The following is a 25,756-nucleotide window of genomic DNA, read 5'->3' on the forward strand; positions in this document are numbered from 1 at the left end:
CCATTATTACTGCTGTTCCGAGTTTCATTCCTGGTATATTAAAGATTCTACCCCACTTCTCATTCTCTCTAACTTTTCTTGTGTCATTGTCTCTGAAGCACAACTTCGATCTTTCCAACGGCACTATCTGCAAGGGTCCTCCTCTGTCTTCGACCCAGGTCAGTAGTTTAGCAAGTCTTGGCCACAATGGTTTGCATCCATTTTGTACTATGTCAATGGTTGGCTGATAACAACCAATGACAACCCAGGCTCTGCAGATTACCATGCCTCCTTCCCATCCATCAGGTGATAGCAGTGATCCCCAAATCTGCATCTGGCCTCTGTTCTTCCATCTACGAATTCCTTCTGCAGATTTTCCAGAAACCTCAAATTTCCTGTTCACGTCTAGTCTGATTTCTGATCCTATCATTCCAGATTTTCTATATCTGATCACAATGTTCTTGGTTTGTGCCTTATTTCTTGTCTTCGTATCTTGTATATAGTCATCTTCATCCGGATCTGTCCTTTCAGTTGCCCATTTGAGATAGGAATCTCGATCCATGAACTGGCGTCTTGTTCTGCAAAGTACTAAGTGTGAAAGACAGTTTGCTGTCTGCACATCTATTTCAATAGCTATGAAGATCTTGGACTTCCCCATGCTGTAGGCAGGAGTGCACATACAAAACATTCCTCCTTTGAAGTACTTCTTCCCACTTCTTTCATATGCTGGTGCCATAGATTATTTCCAAAAGTGCTGTACTGTCCAGGTAATCATTTAGCTCATGATCATTCTCCATAGTATTTATCTTGGGCCTCATTTTTCTCTTATGAGCCTCTGTAATCTTGTCATGAAGTGTGTCAGAATGTGTTCTTCTTACTGGACCAATCCTAGAAACATTCATCAGTGGACTAGGTGTATTCACGTGAGCTACCTGTGTAGGAGAAAGTTCTAAAAACCTTTGTATACTTTGATGCCATTTCCTAGCAGCAGCATGTGAAGGTCATAGAGAGTCTCCTATAATCTCCATACGTGACCTCTCTTCAACAGGCAAATCAGGTTTATCTAATACAGGGATAATAACCTTAGGTTTCGGCTGTCTAGTAGTTGCCACATTTGTATCCTTCTTGTGCACAGGAGGATACACAGGAATCTTTGCTTCATGTGTCTCTATAAAAAATTGTGGTACGTATTGTGAGTGAAAGCAATACCACTATGAATATAATGCAGGCATAGAAAACACACATGTACGAAAACTTGCACTATGACTTTCGTTCACAATGTGGACGTCTCTTGTGATCTCACATGATAAAGCTGCTACTGGTGCTGCCCATTCTTTATTTAAGGAAGAAAAAAGTAACTTTAATGGGGCAACATCATGCAATATTCTGGTAATATCATAATTTTCTGAATAAATTCTTCAAGCAGCTGGCTGATCTCAGGGCGATTATCAGGGTTCCTGATGTATGCCTGATGTATGAAAAAGAATTGTCCTTTCTCCAGACGAAATGTGGATGCCTCTCCAACAAGAAGTAGAAGACTTCAGCAAGTAGGCTCTGGATCTCTTCCTCTGAAAGTCTCATTCAGAATGTTCCCAGCTACTTTCACTGACTAGATTAGTTTAATGACATAAGCCAATTCCCAATCGATACCACAAATCTGTCTTAGACCAGATGACATGAAGATTTTTCTTTCATCATGAAACAAAAGGTACTCACTTGGCAACATTTTTTACTTTTCTTCTTCACCAAGTCTCATTCAGTCGTCAAGGTTCTCTCGGAGTACTCATTCATTTGGTATATAATGTCTCTCAATATTCGGTTGAGTTCTGCATTATTTCTCGGGTTTCTCAGGAAAGTTCTGACATCACTTTGTCTCCCTACAAGATGTGGACATTCTTCAATCAAATAATAAAAAACGAGGCTGACCAGTCTTTGTGCATTATCCAGTGACAGGGGCATCTGTGTTCTCCCCACTGCACTCAGGAAGCTGAAGAATTTGTTCAGTGATGACTATAAGCAATCTTCTCACAACTGGGCCATTCTTAGGATCTTGCAGGAAAATAGGAATGCTAGTAGTTTTCCCCAACAGCGTTGAATATGTGCGCAATACAAACGCGAGAAAAGCAAGAATGATCTGTGAAAGGTTGTCATTGGGCATCACCATAAGCACTTCCAAAGAGAAAGTCAGTAAGAAAGGAATCAGGATACTGCTTTCTTTTCCAATTGTTGAAAAATAATTCCAAATCTGGCATACTCTTCTGTTTACTCAAGGCTTAAATGTGTCTTAGTCCAATGTCAACAAGCTCTTGTGGCTCAGGAACCAATATCTTCCCTTAACTCTCTTATTTTTAGTAACTAAAAGAGTGTCTCGAAATAAGCTATAGTTCAATGAACTCTTTGCCTTTACTTGACTGCCTCTGTGTTCTTCCTCACCATGAACTTATTCTGCAGGTGCTGTGGTTCTTACCCAATGCTTGTTTCTGATGCTTGCTTCCAATGGGTGTGGGTGTGCTGTCGGTTCTTCAACCTGGATCTTTACTTTTATCAAGGAATGTCCAAGCATGTCTGCCTTACACCGTGACTGCAGACAGTATACTATCTTTCACCATAAAGGGGCTACTTGAGCAATTGTGCCACCTTTTCAACAAACTTCTATGATCAGATTTCCAGGAAAAAGTTTGGAAACACGAAACTCTGCATCTCTAGTTGTTGCAACATCTCCTTCTGTGTTCGGTGCTGCCCCACACCCTTGTCGCTTGAGTGGAACTGAAATGACAGAGATACTTGAATTAATACACATAAAAAGACACACGTAGCTCCGTTCTTAACAATTCTATTGTTTGCTGGGCATCACTCCTAATCCTATGTAGAGGTGTGGGAAATATTCTCATTTGCCTCCTTGCCACTCTTGTGTGAAACAAGATGCTTTTCCTAAATCTATCCAATTTCTTAAAGCATATAATGCCGGTGATAGGCAATGCAACCATCCTTTTTTCAGAGTCTTTTTAATTTCTCTATTCTCTTCCTTAAGCAAGCTATTAAGAGGGTAATTCATAGAAATTCGCACAAAAGTGGCGCACGTGGCTGGCGCACAGCGTGCCCGTGTGAATGTCTGCGCCAGCCACCTGCGCTAAAATCGATTTCCGCGCACAGCGTATTCATGGTTTTTCGCATCCAAAACCAGCCGTGGCGCAGCGTGGCGCAGCGACCCTGCAGCAGCGCCAGTTACGCCCCCAAGAACGCCCTCGCGCAAGGAAAAGCCTCCAAAATCCCCAAATAATCACAAAGGGCTGCGCTAACCCTGGACCAGTTCACAGGGCTGGCAAACAGCAAACGCCAAGCGGGGAACGTGTATTTCAGTGGTTCGCGGGAAGTTCCACACGCGATTGTCCTGTGTACGTGTGCATCAGGGGTGCGTGGGAAGTAACACATGCAAAAGCAGCAGGGTAAGTGTATTTCAGGGGTGTGCGCGGGAAGTATCACACGCAAAAGCAGCAGGGTACGTGTATTTCAGGGGTGCGCGGGAAGTATCACACACAAAAGCAGCAGGGTACGTGTATCTCAGGGGTGCGCGGGAAGTATCACACGCGATTCCATCAGGGTACGTGTATTCCAGGGGTGCAGGGGAAGTATCACACGCAAAAACAGCAGAGTATGTGTATTTCAGGGGTGCGCAGGAAGTATCACACGCAAAAGCAGCAGGGTACGTGTATCTCAGTGGTGTGCGGGAAGTATCACACGCGATTCCATCAGGGTACGTGTATTCCAGGGGTGCGCGGGAAGTATCACACGCAAAAACAACAGGGTATGTGTATTCCAGGGGTGCACGGGAAGTATCGCACGCAAAAGCAGCAGGGTACGTGTATGCCAGGGGTGCATGGGAAGTATCACACGCGATTCCATCAGGGTACGTGTATTCCAGGGGTGCGCGGGAAGTATCACATGCAAAAACAGCAGGGTACGTGTATTCCAGGGGTGAACGGGAAGTATCGCACGCAAAAGCAGCAGGGTACGTGTATGCCAGGGGTGCGCGGGAAGTATCACACACGATTCCATCAGGGTACGTGTATTACAGGGGTGCGCGGGGAGCACCACACGTGAATTGCACGCGTGGGTCCTCCCAGGTGTTCCCTCTACACCCTCCACGGCCCCTGCAGGTGGAGCACACCACAGGGGCCTACCCTGCACATGTCCTGCAGGCACCCCATCCACCATGGCCATGCTCCCCAGCCAACCCACATGTCACCTTGCACTACTGCCCACCAACGCATGTCCCCCTGCACCCCCAGCCACCAGGGGCAGCCTCCACCAGGCCCCCACTCATGTCTCCCATCACCCCCACCCCCCTGCCGCCAGGGGCAACCTCCACCAGGCCCCCACTCATGTCTCCCATCACCCCCACCCCCCAGCAGTGCAGGGGCAGCCTCCACCAGGCTCCCACACATGTCCCCCTGCACCCCCACCCCCCAGCAGTGCAGGGGCAGCCTCCACCAGGCCCCCACCCATGTCTACCACCACCCCCACCCCCCAGCAGTGCAGGGGCAGCCTCCACCAGGCCCCCACTCATGTCTCCCATCACCCCCACCCCCAGCAGTGCAGGGGCAGCCTCCACCAGGCCCCCACTCATGTCCCCTATCACACCCACCCCCCAGGGGCAGCCTCCACAAGGCCCCCACTCATGTCTCCCTGCACCCCCACCCCCAGCAGTGCAGGGGCAGCCTCCACCAGGCCCCCACTCATGTCCAACTCATGTCTCCCTGCACCCCCACCCCCCAGCCACCAGGGGCAGCCTCCACCAGGCCCCCACTCATGTCTACCACCACCCCACCCCCCAGCAGTGCAGGGGCAGCCTCCACCAGGCCCCCACCCATGTCTACCACCACCCCCATCCCCCAGCAGTGCAGGGGCAGCCTCCACCAGGCCCCCACTCATGTCTCCCATCACCCCCACCCCCAGCAGTGCAGGGGCAGCCTCCACCAGGCCCCCACTCATGTCTCCCATCACCCCCAGCCACCAGGGGCAGCCTCCACCAGGCCCCCACTCATGTCTCCCATCACCCCCACCCCCCAGCAGTGCAGGGGCAGCCTCCACCAGGCTCCCACCCATGTCTACCACCACCTCCACCCCCCAGCAGTGCAGGGGCAGCCTCCACCAGGCCCCCACTCATGTCTCCCATCACCCCCACCCCTCAGCAGTGCAGGGGCAGCCTCCACCAGGCCCCCACTCATGTCCCCTATCACCCCCACCCCCCAGCCACCAGGGGCAGCCTCCACCAGGCCCCCATGCATGTCTCCCTGCACCCCCACCCCCCAGCAGTGCAGGGGCAGTCTCCACCTGGCCCCCACTTATGTCCAACTCATGTCTCCCTGCACTCCCACCCCCCCAGCCACCAGGGGCAGCCTCCACCAGACCCCCACTCATGTCTACCACCACCCCCACCCCCAGCAGTGCAGGGGCAGCCTCCACCAGGCCCCCACCCATGTCTACCGCCACCCCCACCCCCCAGCAGTGCAGGGGCAGCCTCCACCAGGCCCCCACTCATGTCTCCCATCACCCCCACCCCCCAGCAGTGCAGGGGCAGCCTCCACCAGGCCCCCACTCATGTCCAACTCATGTCTCCCTGCACCCCCACCCCTCAGCCACCAGGGGCAGCCTCCACCAGGCCCCCACTCATGTCTCCCATCACCCCCACCCCCCAGCAGTGCAGGGGCAGCCTCCACCAGGCCCCCACTCATGTCTCCCATCACCCCCACCCCCCAGCAGTGCAGGGGCAGCCTCCACCAGGCCCCCACCCATGTCTACCACCACCCCCACCCCCCAGCAGTGCAGGGGCAGCCTCCACCAGGCCCCCACTCATGTCTCCCATCACCCCCACCCCCAGCAGTGCAGGGGCAGCCTCCACCAGGCTCCCACACATGTCCCCCTGCACCCCCGCCCCCCAGCAGTGCAGGGGCAGCCTCCACCAGGCCCCCACCCATGTCTACCACCACCCCCACCCCCCAGCAGTGCAGGGGCAGCCTCCACCAGGCCCCCACTCATGTCTCCCATCACCCCCACCCCCCAGCAGTGCAGGGGCAGTCTCCACCTGGCCCCCACTCATGTCCAACTCATGTCTCCCTGCACTCCCACCCCCCAGCCACCAGGGGCAGCCTCCACCAGACCCCCACTCATGTCTACCACCACCCCCACCCCCAGCAGTGCAGGGGCAGCCTCCACCAGGCCCCCACCCATGTCTACCACCACCCCCACCCTCAGCAGTGCAGGGGCAGCCTCCACCAGGCCCCCACTCATGTCTCCCATCACCCCCACCCCACAGCAGTGCAGGGGCAGCCTCCACCAGGCCCCCACTCATGTCCAACTCATGTCTCCCTGCACCCCCACCCCTCAGCCACCAGGGGCAGCCTCCACCAGGCCTCCACTCATGTCTCCCATCACCCCCACCCCCCAGCCGTGCAGGGGCAGCCTCCACCAGGCCCCCACTCATGTCTCCCATCACCCCCACCACCCAGCAGTGCAGGAGCAGCCTCCACCAGGCCCCCACTCATGTCCAACTCATGTCTCCCTGCACCCCCACCCCCCAGCCACCAGGGGTAGCCTCCACCAGGCCCCCACTCATGTCTCCCATCACCCCCACCCCCCAGCCACCAGGGGTAGCCTCCACCAGGCCCCCACTCATGTCTCCCATCACCCCCACCCCCCAGCCACCAGGGGCAGCCTCCACCAGGCCCCCACTCATGTCTCCCATCACCCCCACCCCCCCGCAGTGCAGGGGCAGCCTCCACCAGGCCCCCACTCATGTCTACCACCACCCCCACCCCCCAGCAGTGCAGGGGCAGCCTCCACCAGGCCCCCACTCATGTCTACCACCACCCCCAGCCACCAGGGGCAGCCTCCACCAGGCCCCCACTCATGTCCCCCTGCACCCCCACCCCCAGCCACCAGGGGCAGCCTCCACCAGGCTCCCACACATGTCCCCCTGCACCCCCACCCCCCAGCCACCAGGGGCAGCCTCCACCAGGCCCCCACTCATGTCTCCCATCACCCCCGCCCCCCAGCAGTGCAGGGGCAGCCTCCATTAGGCCCCCACTCATGTCTACCACCACCCCACCCCCCAGGAGCCAGGGGCAGCCTCCACCAGGGTCCCACCCATGTCTACCACCACCCCCACCCCCCAACAATGCAGGGGCAGCCTCTACCAGGCCCCACACATGTCTACCACCACCCCCACCCCCCAGCAGTGCAGGGGAAGCCTCCACCAGGCCCCCACCCATGTCTACCCCCACCCCCACCCCCCAGCAGTGCAGGGGCAGCCTCCACCAGGCTCCCACACATGTCCCCCTGCACCCCCACCCCCCAGCCACCAGGGGCAGCCTCCACCAGGCCCCCACTCATGTCTCCCATCACCCCCACCCTCCAGCAGTGCAGGGGCAGCCTCCACCAGGCCCCCACTCATGTCTCCCATCACCCCCACCCCCCAGCAGTGCAGGGGCAGCCGCCACCAGGCCCCCACTCATGTCTACTACCACGCCCACCCCCCAGCCACCAGGGGCAGCCTCCACCAGGCCCCCACCCATGTCTACCACCACCCCCACCCCCCAGCAGTACAGGGGCAGCCTCCACCAGGCTCCCACACATGTCCCCCTGCACCCCCACCCCCCCAGCCACCAGGGGCAGCCTCCACCAGGCCCCCACTCATGTCTCCCATCGCCCCCACCCCCCAGCCACCAGGTGCAGCCTCCACCAGGCCCCCACTCATGTCCAACTCATGTCTCCCTGCACCCCCACCCCCCAGCAGTGCAGGGGCAGCCTCCACCAGGCCCCCACTCATGTCTCCCAGCCAACATTTCACCACAATGTAGATCCCTGGCCCTTATGGTCAGCCTCCAAATGGCAAACACCCACCCGAGTATTGCATCCACCCACTTAGAAATGGCAAAAACATGACAGAAGCCCAATTGCAAGTTTGGAAATGAACACATGTCCCTCACATACACCCAATGGGTGTCAGTGAATGTCAAAACCCATATCATGATATGCATGAAACCAATGAGATGATACTACACATTGTACTTTGAAGAAAAAATATGTATTAAAAGCAACATAAATTGAATCAAAAATAAACAAACAATAATAGAAATTAAAAAAAAACAACAGCAGGTCCATGAAACAATGCTAAACCACAAATCATAATGCAAAGGAAAGGTGTCCAAAGTCACAGTCCACAAAAGTAAATCCAATGGAAAATTAAAATCGAAAACCATTGCTCCATGGCGAAATCATAATAAAAATTGAAAATCCAAAAGTCAACTATGTACAGATGAACTATCCAGGGCCCATGATCCCAACCTAATAACACTACCTAAAAAAAATAACTATATACAAAAATGTGGGCCATTGTCCAAAAGGTCCAAAAAAAAAGCTGAACCAAAGGTAACCTAACACTAACTATATAACTATTTACAAGGGCAGCGGGCTAGTCCGACGGCTCACTTCGGGAAGTTCCGGGCCAGGGCATAATCGAACTCCTGCTCAATGTCCCGGAGGCGCTCCTCCTCCATGGCCCCGAGGGTCCACAGGGCCGTCCACATGTTCCCCCCAAACTCCCTGCGGATTGCCTCGAGGCATTCGGCACGCCTCAGGGCCCTCTGCATGGAGTTCTCCGCCCTGACCATCGTGAGCCGTGCCTCTTCCGCCCGCTGCCGCTCTGCATCTATGGCGTGGCCCAACCGCTGCCACATGGAAGACACTTCCCGTCCTGGGTCCTCCTGCCCTCCGGCCGATGCCTGCCCCTCCGATGTGGAAGGCCCCAAGCCATCATGGCTCCTACCACGTTGCTGCTGCTGCGCCTCTGCCCGTGCACTGCCTCCTGCTGCCTGCACATCCTCCGCTGGCTGGGGTGCAGTCGTTGATGTGGCCACCCCTGCTGGACGTCCGACTCCCGACTGTGGCAGGGATGCCTCCTCCACCAGCCTGGCCGCACCGTCAGAGGCAGCTCCACAGGGCACCCAGGTGACTGATGGGTGGGAAGATGGCACGGAGGACGACTGGCGCATAGGGGGTTCAGTTGAGGAGGGGGTCTGAGCAAGCCCCATCAAACAGAGGAATCCGGCCTGGGTGACCTGTCCCAGTAGGCCGACGCGGTCAACGAGCCATTCGAGATGATGTGCAGTCTCCTCATGAAAAGACTGCAGGTCACCTCGCATGGCCCGTTGACGCAACGCCACACCAGTCAGGACAGGCTCAACCCGGACCCGGATAGCCACGTCCACAGGCAGAGGAAGGCCAGTTGTCGTTAGCTCATCCCCTGCCTGAAAACGGGTCTGGACGTAGGCATCCCTGCTGGTGCAAGATGATGCAGTGACAGGATCAGGGACAGGATTGCACACAGGCCCCTCCGCGGCAACCTGTGCTGCCTCCTGTCCCTGGTCCTGCACTGCACCACTAGCACCAGTGGAATCCCCACCTCCAGACCCCGTCTCTGTTGCTTGCACGGCCTCCTCCTCCACCAAACCCCCCACCAACCTGGATGACTCCGTGCCATCTTCCCCCATTGGGCCCTGTGGGGTCCCAGCTGCCCCTTCTGCTGCCGAGGAGTCCAACTCCGACCTCCGCCTCTTAGACCTCCCCCCGGCAGCTGCGGCCTGGGACACGGCACCGGACTCCTCACTTCCCGACGAGATCACAACCTGGGAGGGGAGCTGGGCCTTGCGTCTCCGGCTGGCGGTGCGATCCCCGCCGCTGTGCTCCACAGCACCTTCTCCGCCCTCTTCATCAGTTGACGCTGCAGACAGGGAGAAATAAAACACAGGCATCAGGGCACTGTACAATGGACACATACACACATGACAGTTGCACATGAGTGGCATTGGCAAACCTCAGACATGTAATCACAATCGGCAACACACATGTCATTTCAACTTGCACACATGAGCCATACCACAGCCACATCGCAACTGCCAGCACCATCCATACACATACAACAGCATGAGCAGGCAAAGGTGAGCCAGACATCACATGCAACACAGGGAGTGCACTGCACATGCACGCACACCACCACACTTGCATGCATGTGTACACCTCAGCCAACTGTCGCAGTGTTCCGATGGGCATCCATGTCACATCTGCCAATCAGGCTTCCACATCCCGCTGTCACATGCAGCCATGTTGCCTCACTGTTGCACCCTTGTCAAATACACACACATGCACATGTACACAGTGCTGATACATGCAGCTGAAAACAACATACATGTGTGACATCACGAACATGCCCACTTACATACACATTCATCCAAACATGTGTGCCCACACAACTGCATTTGGCATGCAAGCCTACACACACAAGCACCATCCATGTCTCACACATGACAGCCCTCGCATGTGTTAGCCTCACGGTCCTGTACACCCCCACCCATACTCGGCCCCATCCAAACAGATGTGCAACCGGCACACTACTGGCACATCACCATACGCACAGCTTACAATCAGGATGCATGTACACTTACCGCTCGACTCCAAACGGGTCTACCTCTCAAGGACCTGGACATGGAGCGCTGGGGATATGTGTTCCAGGACCCTCATCTGATCTTCCGACAAGTGGCCCCTGCGCCCTTTAGCATCCACTGCCTTCAAGAGGTGCCGGGCCTTGTTCAGGGTCCTGGACCTGAAGTCCTCCCAGCGCTTCTTGACATGTTGGAAGTCGCGGACTGCCACCCCCTCCGCGTTGATGGCAGTCACAATGTCGTCCAGATCCGAGTCCGTCCTTCCTTGTCGGCGCGCACACTTCCGTAGAGGGCATCATACTGCCCCAGGACTTGCTCCACCAGGACACCAACTACCCTGTCACTGAAGCTGGTGCCCCTCTGCCTCTCTGGCCGGGGGTTGTCAGTGGTGCCAGATGTTGCAGTGCCCGACATGACAACCCCAGAGGCAGGAGTGGGTGGGCAGCTGGGTCCTGGGGCTGGGCTGTGGAGCGATGGAATCCCAGTCGGGAGTCTTCGGTTCCAGCAGGGGTGGTCACAGCAACAGCACCCCTGGCTGATGTGCAGGCAGCAAATGGCAGGGCACGTGGGCAGCAGGCAGTCAGGCAGCAGCAGATGGCAGGTGGGAGCGTGCTCGGGGCTCTGGGGGGCAGTAATTCGGCCTTCTGGGCAGGAGCGTGGTCTTCCGTGTGCTTACGCATGGCCAGCTTGATACGGAGTGATTTGGCACGTGAAAATCCTGCACATCTGCGTGTAAATCGAGGAAAGGCCCTTAGCGCGTATGCACGTCAGCACGCATATGCGATTTCATTGGACCAAAGGCCCTTAGCGCGTAAGCACGTCTGTGACGTGACGCGCGCGGGTGTTTCCCTCATTACACGTGATGACAGAGCACACGTGGATTTCCACCAATCGTGTGTGAAACTTCCTGCGCACCCCAGAAATACACGTACCCAGGCCAATCGCGTGTACGCTCAATTCCCTCCGATTACACGCGATGACACTCGGACGTGCAGTTTTACCACGTGTGCTCGCATATGCGATTTCATTGGCCCAAAAGCCACCATGCGCAGCTGTGACGTCACACGCATGGCCATAGAGAATGGCGCGTGTAAAAATGAAGAGATACACGTCCGAGTGTCAAAGCGTGTAATTGGTGGAAATGGCCTCATCGCGTATGCGCGTCTGTGACGTGTGTATAAAAGGTACGTGTAGAACGCCATTTCCTTGTACGTGCTTTTCGTGGAGAGTGAGTGGGAGAAATCTGTATTTCTTGTCGGTTCACACGCGATTTACTTCATGGCGTTTCCAGTTCATACTCCCTGTTACCTATGACAGCTTTTTCTCTTTTCCTCTTTTTCCTGGGCCTGTTTCCTCAAACAGCGTTCCCTTCTACTGTTGTCCTGTCTCCTCAGACAGCGTACACTTCTTCTTTTGGCGGGGGTGTTGCCAACGCGCACACGTGCATATTTTTCACGCTTTTGTTCCTGGCAGACGGTGAGTCGGGCACGTATTTAACATCTGTGCTAGCCCCGTGTGTCGCGTACCCCTTCAGAGGTCATTCTAGGCTGCGTGTGACACGCATACGTTCATTCTTGTGTTTCTGGGTGCCACAGCGTAGTGCAGGTTTATTTTTCCACGCACGTGGTCTAGGAGCGGTTGCGTGCACCTTACTTCCCTTTTTTGGGGTGCCTGTATGTTGCGTGACCCGTCATCTTTCCCCAGGGGTGACATACAGCCTTGCTAGAGCACTAGAGTACGATTACCATCTGGTACCCAACCCCTTTGACCCCCAATTGCCCAGGACAATAGTTCACATCGACTCCCATACGCACAATAACATCAGTGCCATGGCTGGGAGGCGACCAAGCCGTAAGGGTGGCAAAGGTGGCCGAGCCCCAAGTGGTGGCCGTGGTGGATCCGGTAGGGAACGTGGCCGTGACTTGCAGGGTGCCCCTAGCCCCGCATGTGTGGAGGAGCAGTCAGGGACACCCATGCCCCCCCCCTGGTTGAGGTTAACGTGGCTGACACCATCCATGCTCAGCCCTTGTTGGACCAGCCCACTGTGGAACCAGACCTGGCACAGGGTGACTCCAAAGCTGACTTCCAGGTCAGCAGGTCTAGGCCACGTGCGCCGGTGAACGTTGGTGTCATCAGGCCACGTGGATCAGGGGCAGCTAGGTCATCTGTTGCCCCATGTAGGCAGGCTGGGGAGGCTGCAGGGGCAGCTGCGGCTCCATCCATCCCACCTCTCACACACCCATCCAGGACAGTGTCGGTCCAAGTCCATCATGCTGACATTCCCCCTGACACCATCACACTTGAGCTAATGCCTGCACCAACTCCCATGCTGAGTGTGCAATCCCACGCCCCTGCCCCTAGTGTCCAGAGCGGCGTAGGACACTCAGGATCCCCACCACCTTCCAAGCGGAAGAGGAAGAGTGCTCGTCCAGTAGAGGCTGATGCCCCAGACACGGCTACACAGTCCGGCCCGTCAAGGAAGCCCAGCTCCAATGAGGCTGAACTGAATGCACTTGTAGAGTATGTGTCCGCACATGACTGCGAAATGGTGATTTTTGCAGGATCCAAGACCACACCTGCACAACGTCAGGCACACTGGCAGACCATTGCGGACATCATAAGTGCCCTTGGAATCGTGAGGCGCACAGCTAATGAATGCTACAAGCGCTGGAATGACCTGAAGGGCAGGGCAAAGAATAAGCTGGCCTCAAGTCATGCCGCAACTCTAGTGACTGGAGGTGGGTCTCCAGCAGACGACATAGAACTCACTCTACATGAGCAGGTTGCTGGGACCTATGTCACGGAGGAACAGATCCGAGGTGTGGGAGACCTGGCAGATTACGAGGCATTGTCCGGTGAGTGCACATGCATGTGTGTGTCATCCATGTGCATGGTGTGTGTGGGAGGACTTCTGTTTGGGTGCCAGGTGAGGGTGTGTGTGCCTGAGTGGTTCGGGTCACCCATGTGCCTCTTCCTATACATTCTTGGCACCAGCATTTGGGTATAGCAGCATCCCTTCTGCCAACATTAGACATCCAGCCCAACACCACGCCAGTTGCCCTTGGCGTGTCATCTTGCCACAACATTGTTGCTTATTTACCTCTGTTTATTCAGGCAGATTGTTTGCATACCACCACTTTTACTCGGGATTTCTCAGTCCTATTGTCACATATATGACATGGCTATGGTACAGTGGACTGGCTTAGTTTCCTGGACATGATTAGTTTAGACATGTCCCTGTGCTATAGGACCATTTTGGACTGGCAGCTGCAGGTTAAACATTTGAACCATTTCAATGGAAAAATCAATTATATGAGCAAACTGGACTGAATGAACAATTGGTGACCTCCTCTCCGTCTTCACTCCATGGCTAGGGTACATGCCATCTGTGTGATGGCATGTGTATTTGATCTGCCAATCACTGGCCAATGTGTGATGCCACTGCTAGGCAGCATGCAGCAAATGTGTTCATCTTCCATCTTGGTGTCATCAATGTGTGCCATCTGCCTCCCCATCACACGCAGTGACGGTGCATGCATGGGAGGGTTTTAGTCATGTGGGACATGTGTCAATCAAGTACTGTTTCTGTAGCCTCTCAGCCCTAATTGTGTGCCATAGTGCTAATGCCTGTTTCCATTTGTTTTCTTTTATGTCTTTGCAGGGGATGACGCACTTGATATGCTGGGGTTGTGGAGATGGTGCAGACCCAGGAGGGGTCTGAGGGCCGACCGACCACCAGTGAGGGACGTGGTGTGGTGGTGGGTGAGAACCCACAACTGCTGCAGGTCGTGCTCTCAAGGGGTGTCTCTGGCTGCACCTCCGCCGAGCTGTATTCAGGTGTCGATTCGGATGATGAGACCTGTGTGCCGTCGCAGGTGAGTGTTCCTGGGAGGGATTCTGTTCTGTCCGACCCACCTGCACCAGGGTTTGAACCCTCAATGGGGATGTCAGTGTTGGCAGGTACGCCTTTGGTGGTTACGGATGCAGGGTCACACTCCGCGACATCTGATCCTGTTCCTGGGCCAGCTGATCAGAGGGGAAATGCAGTCCTGCAGCCTCAGGCAGTGCCGGCACAGCAAGGCGCAGTTCACCTTGCCCCAGACAGGTGTGGTGCCCGCCGACGTGGTGGCCGTCAGCCACCTGGCAATACCGCATGGGAGCAATCCATATACGGTATGGCAACCCAACAGGCAGCATCATCAGAGATGATGGCTCAGGCCATGGATAGGGTGGCCACTTCCATTGTGCCCCCCGAAAGGCTGATGGAGCGACTACAGCAGGCAACCGACTCCATCTGCCAGTCACACAGGGAGAACATGTTGGCGTCCGACAGGGACAGGCGGGCGGCACTGGCGACTCTGCAGGAAGCCATCTCCATAGAGTCCCAGGGCCACAGGGAAGCCCTGAGGGTGGAACTCCTTCACCTCAGGACGACTCTTGTTGAGCTTGAGGCTTCAACAAACAGAAGGACAGAACAGCAGCTGGAGCGTCTCACCCGTACGCTCTCAGCTGAGATGCAGGTCCGGGCATCCCGTGAGTTGTTGCATGGGGACCTCCGCACACTTATCCTCCAGAACGAGACCTACCACACCCGCATGCTTGCAGCCATGGAGGAACAGACTAGGGCTTTGCGTGGGCTGCCTCCCATAGTGCCACCACCTTCTGATGCAGATGCAGAGGGTGAGGAGAGCGACAGCAGTGATACTCCCACAATAGGGTAGCCGTGTAGGCCATGAGCCCATGGAGGTGTTTATTTTCCGCAAGATCCACACAGGTGGGTTTTGGTGTGCACCCTGTCCTCGGACCTCCTGGGTGGCCTCCCCAACCCCCCCCCCGGGCCCATTAATGGCCATTTTAGATTTTTTTTTTTTTGGGACAGTGTGTTGCCTTGTGTGGCTCCCGTGGGCTTACGCTGCATTGTGGCTGGGCACATGCAGGCTTGTCATGGATTTGGTTCAGATGCTTGGGTTTTTGTCACACATACCCCTCCTGCTTCCCGCGTTTCCATGGGCTTGCAAAGGGTGTGCCCAAGTGACATTGACGTACATGGTGACATTGGACTCCCATGAGCTGTTTGGGAAGTCTGTAGTTAATACTGTGTATACATTCATAGTGCATATTGTTGTTGTATTTTACACTGCATGGTGTATTAATATGTGCCTCTGCATCCATCTCATCCTCCTAATTTGCAGGTCCATTCCTCATGTCTTCACAATGCGGTCCACCTTGGGACTGGAGTCCATGTTGTAAGCAGTGCACCTACACTCTTGCGTGGCGCTAACACTGTATACTTGGAAGTGTTCGGAGGGCTGTCATCATCAGGTAGTGAGGCTAGCAAATGTTTAACTCTGTAATGTCATGTTTAAGGTAGGTTGGAGGTTGTGTAGGTGATTGGTATTCTTGGTAAGTATTTGGTAATGTGGGTTGTAGGTCCTGCATTACTGTGAGCATTTCATGTGTGGACCTGTTTCCATTAGGGACACTGTAGCTGGTGACACTTGGGGCATGTTGTGGGGATTAATTTGTTTCCTCTCACATTGCATGACATGCCATGGTGTGTTGTGTGGCCGTGCCGGGGAGGGGTTGGGTGACATGGCACTGTTTTCATGTAGTATTTTGCGAGTGGGTATTCATTTCTGCAGCATGGAAGTGTCTTTTGATGACACTGCATTGGTGGTGTTTGTGTAGGTAGGGATGCACACATTGTGACACTTCCACATGAACAATCTCAGGCTGCTATGGTTCTGACAGTTGACTGTCCCTTTGTTCGTCTTAATTGTCAGGTAGAGTCATCATTGCTTATCAGATGGTATATGCCAGGCCTGTGTGCACTCCACTGGGGTGTGATTTCTATGTGAAGTAATTAGCCACCAGCTGCGTACGGGCTGCCTCACCCCATGCCCTCTCCCCTCCCATGCGCAGCGGGCGTGCATGTGGTTGGGGATGTGGGGGCACCACCATGTCCACAGCCACGCCCCGGCGTGTTGCAACATTGTGCAGGACACATGCTGCCACTATGATCCTGCACACTACTGGGGGCGCATATAACAGCTGCCCGCCAGAACGGTCAAGGGAGCGAAAGCGTGACTTGAGCACTCCGGATGTGCGCTCCACTATGCCCCGGGTTGCAATATGGGCTGTGTTGTATCTTACCTCTGGATGCGTGATGGGGTTCCAAATTGGCGTTATCATGTGGGTGCTCAGAGGGTAGGCACTGTCCCCTGGTGAGGAGGTGATGGGTATCATTAGTGGGGTAGTGACATAACTCTGCATCTGACATGCATGCATGTGCAGTGGCATTCATACTTACCAAGCAGCCATGTATCGCCATGCCGCCCAGCTTCTAGGTCCCGGCTTAGGGTAGACATTCGGTAAATGAAGCTGTCATGGGTGGACCCTGGATAGTTGGCATATACTGAGGTGATGATTCCCTTAGCATTACATACTACCTGCACGTTGATGGAATGCCAGTGCTTGCGGTTCCTATAGATGTGCTCAGATGCCCTGGGGGGACGTAGTGCCACATGGGTGCAGTCAATGGCACCTAGCACTTTTGGGAATTGTGCCACACCGTAGAAATCGAGGGTGGCAGCCTGCCTTTCTGCAGGTGTCCTGGGCAGGTATATGTGCCTACGGACTGATGGGCGTGCAGTGATGATGTTCAAGACCTGGTGTAGGCAGCGTGACTGCGTGGCCTGTGACACCCCACCCACTATGGCACTTGTCCGCTGAACTGATCCTGTGGCCAAGAAGTGCAGTACATTGAGGACCTTCTCCAGTGGGCTGAGTGCTTGGTAGCACAGGGTGGGTGATGTGAGGTCATCCTCCCACTCACTGACCAGGTCCAGTATTATGTGTGGTGGAAACCTGTACCTCCCATACACCTGGTCATCAGGCATCCCAAAAAGGCTGGTTCTGGGAGTGAAAATTCAGGCCCTCACTATCCTCCTCCTCCTCCTTTGGTAACCCACGGCCACTGCTGCTAGGAACGGTATATTCATCCTGGCGTATGAGCTTGTTTGTTGTTTGCGCGCACTTTTATGCTGTGCGGGTCGATGTACGCCTGCTTCATGCTGGCGTACGTGTTTCAGGATTGGACCATTTATTTTTCGGCACGTCGTAGGCGAACGTGTAAATCTTTCTGCCCACCCCAGGAATACACGTACCCCACTCTCACAGGCCCAGTCGCATGTGGAACCTCCCACGCACCCCGTAGTACACGTACCCAGGCCAATCGCGTGTGGAACTTCCCGCTCACCTCATAGTACACGTACCCAGGCCAATCGCGTGTGGAAGTTCATGCGCACCCCGAAGTACACGTATCCAGGCCAATCGCGTGTGGAACCTCCCGCGCACCCCGTAGTACACGTACCCAGGCCAATTGCGTGTGGAACTTCCCGCGCACCCCGTAGTACATGTACCCAGGCCAATCGCGTGTGGAAGTTCACACGCACCCCGAAGTACACGTACCCAGGCCAATTGCGTGTGGAACCTCCCGCGCACCCCGTAGTACACGTACCCAGGCAAATCGCACGGCTGGGGGTGGGGGTGATGGGAGACATGAGTGGGGGCCTGGTGGAGGCTGCCCGTGCACTGCTGGGGGGTGGGGGTGGTGGTAGACATGGGTGGGGGCCTGGTGGAGGCTTCCCCTGGTGGCTGGGGGGTGGGGGTGATGGGAGACATGAGTGAGGGCCTGGTGGAGGCTGCCCCTGGTGGCTGGGGGGTGGGGGTGCAGGGAGTCATGAGTTGGACATGAGTGGGGGCCTGGTGGAAGCTGCCCCTGCACTGCTGGGGGGTGGGGGTGATGGGAGACATGAGTGGGGGGCCTGGTGGAGCCTGCCCCTGCACTGCTGGGGGGTGAGGTGGTGGTAGACATGGGTGGGGGCCTGGTGGAGGCTGCCCCTGCACTGCTGGGGGGTGAGGGTGATGGGAGACATGAGTGGGGGCCTGGTGGAGGCTGCCCCTGCACTGCTGGGAGGTGGGGGTGGGGGTAGACATGGGTGGGGGCCTGGTGGAAGCTGCCCCTGGTGGCTGGGGGGAGGGGGTGATGGGAGACATCACCTGGGAGCCTGGTGGAGGCTGCCCCTTGTGGCTGGGGGGTGGGGGTGATGGGAGACATGAGTGAGGGCCTGGTGGAGGCTGCCCCTGCACTGCTGGAGGGTGGGGGTGGTGGTAGACATGGGTGGGGGCCTGGTGGAGGCTGCCCCTGGGGGGTGGGGGTGATGGGAGACATGAGCGGGGGCCTGGTGGAGGCTGCCCCTGCACTGCTGGGGGGTGGGGTGGTGGTAGACATGGGTGGGGGCCTGGTGGAGGCTGCCCCTGGTGGCTGGGGGGTGGGGGTGATGGGAGACATGAGTGGGGGCCTGGTGGAGGCTGCCCCTGGTGGCTGGGGGGCGGTGGGGGTGATGGGAGACATGAGCGGGGGCCTGGTGGAGGCTGCCCCTGGGGGGTGGGGGTGATGGGAGACATGAGTGGGGGCCTGGTGGAGGCTGCCCCTGCACTGCTGGGGGGTGGGGGTGCAGGGAGACATGAGTGGGGGCCTGGTGGAGGCTGCCCCTGGTGGCTGGGGGGTGGGGGTGCAGGGGGACATGGGTGGGGGCCTGGTGGAGGCTGCCCCTGGTGGCTGGGGGGTGGGGGTGGTGGTAGACGTGAGTGGGGGCCTGGTGGAGGCTGCCCCTGGTGGCTGGGGGGTGGGGGTGATGGTAGACATGAGTGGGGGCCTGGTGGAGGCTGCCCCTGCACTGCTGGGGGGTGGGGGTGATGGGAGACATGAGTGGGGGCCTGGTGGAGGCTGCCCCTGGTGGCTGGGGGGTGGGGGTGATGGGAGACATGAGTGGGGGCCTGGTGGAGGCTGCCCCTGCACTGCTGGGGGGTGGGGGTAGTGGTAGACATGAGTGGGGGCCTGGTGGAGGCTGCCCCTGGTGGCTGGGGGTGATGGGAGACATGAATGGGGGCCTGGTGGAGGCTGCCCCTGCACTGCTGGTGGTTGGGGGTGGTGGTAGACATGGGTGGGGGCCTGGTGGAGGCTGCCCCTGGTGGCTGGGTTGTGGGGGTGATGGGAGACATGAGTGGGGGTCTGGTGGAGGCTGCCCCTGGTGGCTGGGGGTGGGGGTGCAGGGAGACATGAGTTGGACAAGAGTGGGGGCCTGGTGGAGGCTGTCCCTGCACTGCTGGGGGGTGGGGGTGATGGGAGACATGAGTGGGGGCCTGGTGGAGGCTGTCCCTGCACTGCTGGGGGGTGGGGGTGATGGGGGACATGAGTGGGGGCCTGGTGGAGGCTGCCCCTGGTGGCTTGGGGTGGGGGTGATGGGAGACATGAGTGGGGGCCTGGTGGAGGCTGCCCCTGCACTGCTGGGGGATGGGGGTGGTGTTAGACATGGGTGGGGGGCTGGTGGAGGCTGTCCCTGGTGGCTGGGGGTGGGGGTGGTGGTAGACATGAGTGGGGGCCTGGTGGAGGCTGACCCTGCACTGCTGGGGGGTGGGGTGATGGGAGACATGAGTGGGGGCCTGGTGGAGGCTGCCCCTGGTGGCTGGGGGGTGGGGGTGATGGGAGACATGAGTGGGGGCCTGGTGGAGGCTGCCCCTGGTGGCTGGGGGTGATGGGAGACATGAGTGGGGGCCTGGTGGAGGCTGCCCCTGGTGGCTGGGGGGTGGGGGTGCAGGGGGACATGTGTGGGAGCCTGGTGGAGGCTGCCCCTGCACTGCTGGGGGTGGTGGTAGACATGGGTGGGGGCCTGGTGGAGGCTGCTCCTGCACTGCTGGGGTGGGGGTCGTGGTAGACATGGGTGGGGGCCTGGTGGAGGCTGCCCCTGGTGGCTGGGGGGTGGGGGTGATGGGAGACATGAGTGGGGGCCTGGTGGAGGCTGCCCCTGGTGGCTGGGGGGTGGGGGTGATGGGAGACATGAGTGCGGGCCTGGTGGAGGCTGCCCCTGGTGGCTGGGGGGTGGGGGTGATGGGAGACATGAGTGGGGGCCTGGTGGAGGATGCCCCTGGTGGCTGGGGGTTGGGTTCAAGGGGGACATGTGTGGGAGCCTGGTGGAGGCTGCCCCTGCACTGCGGGGGGTGGGGGTGATGGGAGACATGAGTAGGGGCCTGGTGGAGGCTGCCCCTTGTGGCTGGGGGGCAGGGGTGATGGGAGACATGAGTGGGGGCCTGGTGGAGGCTGCCCCTGGTGGCTGTGGGGTGGGGGTGATGGGAGACATGAGTGGGGGCCTGGAGGAGGCTGCCCTTGGTGGCTGGGGGGTGGGGGTGATGGGAGACATGAGTGGGGGCCTGGTGGAGGCTGCCCCTGCACTGCTGGGGGGTGGGGATGGTGATAGACATGGGTGGGGGCCTGGTGGAGGCTGCCCCCGGTGGCTGGGGGGTTGGGGTGATGGGAGACATGAGTGGTTGCCTGGTGGAGGCTGCCCCTGGTGGCTGGGGGGTGGGGGTGCAGGGAGACATAAGTTGGACATGAGTGGAGGCCTGGTGGAGGCTGCCCCTGCACTGCTGGGGCGTGGGGGAGATGGGAGGCATGAGTGGGGGCCTATTGGAGTCTGCCCCTGCACTGCTGGGGGGTGGGGGTGGTGGTAGACATGGGTGGGGGCCTGGTGGAGGCTGCCCCTGGTGGCTGGGGGGTGGGGGCGATGGGAGACATGAGTGGGGGCCTGGTGGAGGCTGCCCCTGGTAGCTGGGGGTGGGGGTGATGGGAGACATGAGTGGGGGCCTGGTGGAGGCTGCCCCTGCACTGCTGGGGGGTGGGGGTGGTGGTAGACATGTGTGGGGGCCTGGTGGAGGCTGCCCCTGGTGGCTGGGGTACGGGGGTGATGGGAGACATGAGTGGGGGCCTGGTGGAGGCTGCCCCTGGTGGCTGGGGGGTGGGGGTGGTGGGAGACATGAGTGGGGGCCTGGTGGAGGCTGCCCCTGCACTGCTGGGGGGTGGGGGTGCAGGGAGACATGAGTGGGGGCCTGGTGGAGGCTGCCCCTGGTGGCTGGGGTGTGGGGGTGCAGGGGGACATGTGTGGGAGCCTGGTGGAGGCTGCCCCTACACTGCTGGGGGGTGGGGGTGATGGGAGACATGAGTGGGGGCCTGGTGGAGGCTGCTCCTTGTGGCTGGGGGGCGGGGGTGATGGGAAACATGAGTGGGGGCCTGGTGGAGGCTGCCCCTGCACTTCTGGGGGGTGGGAGTGGTGGTAGACATGGGTGGGGGCCTGGTGGAGGCTGCCCCTGGTGGCTGGGGGGTGGGGGTGGTGGGAGACATGAGTGGGGGCCTGGTGGAGGCTGCCCCTGCACTGCTGGGGAGTGGGGGTGATGGGAGACATGAGTGGTTGCCTGGTGGAGGCTGCCCCTGGTGGCTGGGGGATGGGGGTGCAGGGGGACATGTGTGGGAGCCTGGTGGAGGCTGCCCCTGCACTGTTGGGGGGTGGGGGTGATGGGAGACATGAGTGGGGGCCTGGTGGAGGCTGCCCCAGGTGGCTGGGGGGTGGGGGTGGTGGTAGACATGAGTGGGGGCCTGGTGGAGGCTGCCCCTGCACGGCTGGGGGGTGGGGGTGATAGGGGACATGAGTGGGGGCCTGGTGGAGTCTGCCCCTGCACTGCTGGGGGGTGGGGGTGGTGGGAGACATGAGTGGGGGCCTGGTGGAGGCTGCCCCTGGTGGCTGGGGGGTGGGGGTGATGGGGGACATGTGTTGGTGATCAGTAGCGCAAGGTGACATGTGGGTTGGCTGGTGGGCATGGCCATGGTGGATGGGTTGCCTGTGGGACATGAGCAGGGGTGCAGGCTATTACCCTGTGGTGTGGGCTGCCTGCAGGTGCCGTGGAGGGTGTAGAGGGAACACCTGGGAGGACCCACATGGCCAAATCACGTGTAGCATTCCCCGGCACCACCGAAATACACGTACCCTGCTGAAATCGCGTGTGATTCTTCCCGCGCACCTCGGAATACACATACCCAGGCCAATCGCGTGTGGAACTTCCCGCGCACCCCGAAGTACACGTACCCAGGCCAATCGTTTGTGGAACTTCCCGCGCACCCCGTAGTACACGTACCCAGGCTAATCGCGTGTGGAACTTCCCGTGCACCCCGAAGTACATGTACCCAGGCCAATCGCGTGTGGAACTTCCTGCGCACCCAGGAACACGCGCACACGCTATTTTTCACACAGCGCGTGTCCGTGTTTGTCGGTGCCCCTTTGCACCTCATTTGTCCTAGAGGGCCACTGTATGGCCCATTCATCATGGCTGTATATGGGTGCTTTTTGTTAGCGCACATTTTGGCGCACTTTTTTTCAGTCGCAGCGGCGCTACCGCCTGCTTTCTTTTCGCGTACTTGTTTGGCCCTGTGCGCGTCTTTGACTGTGCGCTGGTTTGCCCTATTCGATTCCATGAATACGGGTTGTAGGAGAGCGTGTGGGCGTTCCGCGCACTTGCCTCCTGTACTTCCCCCATGACGCCCATATTTTCATGCGTTGTTCCCCATTCCGAGTGTTACGCCCCTTGTTCCGCCTACTTTTGTGATGCGCACATTTTTAGCGCACATCCAATGTTTTTCTCGCGCACGGACTTCCATGTATCGATGTGCGCTGGTTTCCCTGCGATTTTCGCACTTGGACTGCGATTTTCGCACTTTTACTGCGATTTGCACGTTTTGGCACCTCTGCGCGGGAATTTTCGGCGCACATTATTTCCATGAATCGACCCCTTAGTCTACTTGCAGACCTCATTCGCCCGCTGGTGACCTTAACCATTGAAAACTTGTAACTTTTCTTAAGCAGCAATCTTATGTATCCACAGACATTTTCTTTGACGCAAAATAAGGTTTAAAATATGACTCTTATTAACTCCCATATTCTCCATCTAAGAAACACTTTTTGTGCTATGATACTTAGCTTTGGTGACTTCATTCACCTCAAGAAGTACATATCCTTATTGATCATATATCAAAGTCTATATGCAAGTGCTAAAGAAATCATTAAATCTCGGTCTAAGTCCTTCTTTGTGCATAACGTGAGCCTAGTAATAATCATTTTACTCACGAAACATTTTACTATACAAAATGCAACGTATTCTACTATATGCAAAAACACAACCAATCCTTTGCATTCGCTGCAGTGAGGTTTTTTCCTAATGACATGCACAGGGTAGTGTAGCTTATTCTAACACCACTGTTAATAGGCTATAGGCATCACTAGTCTACCAGTACTGTCTTGTCGCCACAATGCTTAAGAGGGGTTTAAAGAACACCCTCTCTGCGTGCACAAGTTTTTCTTATCTTGAGGCACTTCTCCTTAAGTCTTTATGCATTACAAGCTTAAACATATTTAACACAATAATTCAACATACTCAACATTATCATATTTCCACCCACTTCTAAACAATTCATCTAACATACCTACTTCAAAACATACAGCACATTCCCTTTCTTCTCTGATTTTCTAATTTCCATATAAACTAAAATGTACCCGTTTAATGTGAACTGCGCATGTTACAACTGCAATGGCTATTGGGAGTTGTAGTGCTCTAAGAAGTCTGTTCCTTAAGAGTATGTGCCGCACTACCGTCGATGTCACAAAGGCGTAGTCACTGTACACCGTTACTTCCTGGTCTGCATACTTCTCGAGTGCAACACTCAGCACCACTAATTCTGCAGCCTGTGCTGAAAAGTGAGACGGTAGTTATACACTTGACACTACTTCAAACTCTCTGTTGGCCGTGTGCTTACCTCAGTGGATCCCCTATATCCTTGCCCACTCATCAATTCTAAACGACTCTTCAAATAAAAGGACGTTCCTTGGCTATCAATGCATTTACCTTCACCTTTGGGATAAAGTTCCCAACTCAATCATATGAGTCTTCACCCTCTGCCGGTGATTTAAATATAAACATGGCAGGGTTCATTACTTTACACTCAATCTTTTTAATCACTAAACTCAATATAACCACCTCATAAGCAGAGCCTTCTGAGATGTCAATGCGCCTTTAGGCTCTTCCTTCATGGCGAATAATACATATTCAATAAGTAACGTCATAAAACCATTCCATTATTATACTGGCAAAAGCGGCAATCATCAAAAAATGTACATGCTGAACATGACCCCATACTTTTGGATCTAAAATCCTTTCAAAAATATACAAAAACAATATAAATCCTTTATAATGAACCTTTTTAATTCTACCAATACTCCTAATATAGCCATCCTTATTAAACATACCATAATACATTCATTCTCATTTAAACACTACATTCTTAATAAAAAACATTCTGCACCTTTGTCTAACAACAAAAAAGGAAAATCGTCATGCTTAATTTTGTCATTTAATTTTACCCCAGTATGTGAACCTTTGTCTGCCTTAAATATAATTTTAAAAAAATCCAACCATGTCTTTCTACTATACATAGGCATGTTAAATCTGTGTTTATGTTCTCTCATGTCTTCATAAGTGACTTACTGTGTCTGAAGATGGTACTGCACTCTCTGCGCTTGTCTGCTTTATCTTCTGATTCTAAGCAAACCCAACTTTATTTTACTGCTAATATACAGGCAGGTTTTTCAGTCCCCCCTTTTTAAAAGCTGGTTATCCTGTATAAATCCTTAACCTTTTCATATAACAAGGAAATGTTCTGTCATACCCCCATATCTATCCTTCATGCAGAAGTCTTTTCATTTAGTTTATCTTCATATCTCGACTACTCCATGAATTTCCCTAATCATTCTGGAAGTTCCTACCTCAAGAGTCTTTTTCTTAATGAAAGAACTGTGAAAATCCCAAAAGCTCACATTTGTCACCTATCGTTTGGATACTCGTGGCAGGGACAATGTTCCACAATGCCTTCTATCTGGCAATGGCCTTATCCTGCTCACATATAATGGTGAGTCCCCCCTCTGACCGTGGGACTGCTATTTTAAGGTTGATTTAGCCGTGTCACTACGTTTGATGCACGAAATATTGGGAAGTCTATCTCCGACTACCTTACTTTTTTACCCCTTGAAAGCTTTCTACAAAGCTACATGTATTACCTATCTCTTCATAAATATGATCTCTCTCTCCTTTTGCCATATTCCATTCTCATCATGTATAACCCTTTGTTTTATCATCTCTTAATCAGAGTTAGCCTATTTAAAGGACAGCTTCTCAGGGTTTGCACTGTGCGAGGCTTTCTTCATGGCATATAACTGCATACTATTGAATCAATCATCTTTACCCTTCCCCTCCGGGACTTCCTTGAGCTCTTGTGTACTGATGGATTTTGTTGATCTCGTCCCCAATGCTTTTCGGGTCTGCGTCATGATCCAAATTTG

General features: G+C 55.9%; 1 long non-coding RNA gene across 1 annotated transcript in view; it reads right to left on the reverse strand.

Annotated features, from left to right (window-relative positions):
* Positions 1 to 693: 693 nt before the first annotated feature.
* The window catches only part of LOC138569802 (uncharacterized), a 159,735-nt gene continuing 134,672 nt past the window's right edge, over positions 694 to 25,756 (reverse strand). Inside the window, exon 2 of the long non-coding RNA XR_011303334.1 lies at positions 694 to 2,745. This is a non-coding gene — a long non-coding RNA (uncharacterized lncRNA). The remainder of the gene's footprint in view (positions 2,746 to 25,756) is intronic.

Source organism: Ambystoma mexicanum, chromosome 1p (assembly GCF_040938575.1).
Source record: "Ambystoma mexicanum isolate Mex_15411 chromosome 1p, UKY_AmexF1_1, whole genome shotgun sequence".
In the NCBI taxonomy this organism is placed as follows: domain Eukaryota; kingdom Metazoa; phylum Chordata; class Amphibia; order Caudata; family Ambystomatidae; genus Ambystoma; species Ambystoma mexicanum.